Source organism: Neophocaena asiaeorientalis, unplaced genomic scaffold (genome assembly GCF_003031525.2).
Source record: "Neophocaena asiaeorientalis asiaeorientalis breed wild unplaced genomic scaffold, Neophocaena_asiaeorientalis_V1.1 scaffold398, whole genome shotgun sequence".
In the NCBI taxonomy this organism is placed as follows: domain Eukaryota; kingdom Metazoa; phylum Chordata; class Mammalia; order Artiodactyla; family Phocoenidae; genus Neophocaena; species Neophocaena asiaeorientalis.
Window position 1 is genome coordinate 1067669 of NW_020173416.1, and position 1995 is coordinate 1069663.

The following is a 1995-nucleotide window of genomic DNA, read 5'->3' on the forward strand; positions in this document are numbered from 1 at the left end:
AATCAATTTCCTAGAGATTTCTACTAAATACAAACTCATAGATGGTGTTTGTTTCATTTTTTAAATCAACTCAGAGCAGATAAATTATCCAGCCTTATGATTCAATGCACATCCATCTATTGTTTCTAGAGAAAAACCCATTCAAATAAGCCATGGCCCATTTAATTGCCTAGCTTACAAAATTACGATTTTAATGCGGTTGAAATGATATTAACTGAGCTTGTGCCAAGCGTTGAGCTGGGTACTAAGGGTACAATAGTGAGAGAAGCACACCAATAGTTTAGAAGCACACCTTCTAAACTAGCTTGGTTTGTAAATATAACTCACCTAATAAATAGCTGTAGAAGCTTAAAAAAACCTCTGTTAGTGGCCAGAAGCCTTACTTCCATAGTAAAATATTGGAAATAGCTAATAAGTAATGGTAAGTAAAAGCTGGAAAAATGTCTTCCAGGTATGATGAAGTCTAGAAGATTCTTTTTACTTGGAACCACAGGTAACTGTATAATACCTTGTCTAGAACCAATGATGGAAGAGTCAACTGGAGTTTCACAGACCACACAGATCTTGGGGTACTTAGAATATCCACAGTCAAAGAGTTGCTAAAAAGAGATAAAAAGAGTTGCTATTCTCTGCTGTTGGGGTAGAACACATCTGTTTTTTAAAGATTGACCTTTGAGCATGCAAATGGAGAGTCTGAGAGCATTCCACAGGGAGCTTGTAAGCACAGTGGAAAGCTGTCTGTCAAAAATGGTGAAAAAATGGTGTCCCAAGAGAGGGAAATGAACCCCAGGGCCCAAGTTGCACAACTTGATTGCTCGCCATTCACGTTATAGACTCCAGGGGGCGCCATTATGTAGACAGCAATCTTGTACAGGCAGTGATTCAGGTTCTGAGTAAGGACTTTACCCAGGCCCTACTTTTGGGGATCAGTATTTAATAAACACCAGAACAATTTCATAATTATACACGTAAGTTAGCATATTTTACATGTGTATGTAAATATACAGATATATTAATAAATTTAGCAAATTTGTACATAACTCGATCTGTAGACTCAATCTAGATCTTGAGTACCAAGATAAACAAGCCCCACAGATATCACCAAGGACAGCAACCTGAACTGGGTAGACATGATAGGTGGATTTCCTGGTTGGGTAAGTCAATTACCAAGGTCTCAATGAGTTAGTGAAACCATGCGTGTGTTAGCCAAGTCTACCCTGTAAAACTGTTGGAAAAATAATTACAATATCCTGCCATGTAATTCATAGACCCTGAGACTTTATAAATTAAGAGATTGTATATTAGAATATTTGGCACTTTGTCCAGTAGCTTCAAAAAACGAGAAAAACAAAAAAGCATAAAGTTATGACCAAAGGGTTAATGCCTAAGAGTCTTATTCTGATATCAAATTATTCTAAGTCAAGACAAGCGAGCTCTATAAATATATTTTGTTATGGCAGCCTCTCTCTGACTCTCAGAAACTTCTCTCAATGAATGTCATTATCCAAGGCTGCAACTTTCAGACTCTGCATGCACAGATAATGGCTGTTCATTCATTGTACAACTCCTGGCGAGGAACCGGTCTCAACTTCTCTTTTAAAAAGCTCAACAGGCTAGAACAAAAATGATTGGAGACAATAGCAATAGCCTTTAAGTTCTTTCTAAAGGGGCATGATTTTCCAGAAGCATCTTCTTTAACCCTGTAAGAATCCAATGTTACTTCTGCCCAGGTAATTCTTTCAAGTCCTTTTTAACTAGGTAGGTGTTCCAACATTTTAGTTTGGATATCAACAGACAAAGTAAAGGTACATTTATTCAAAATAAATATTCAGGTTAGTCATTGTTATTCCACTGAGAAAAATAGGATTGGACTTTAACCATTCATTTAAGAAATAGTTATTCAGAGCTTATTAGGTGCCAGACAGTGTGCTAGGGGCTGAAGATTCAGCTCTGAACAAAGAGGCAAAGACCTGGCATTCATGAAATTTACATTCT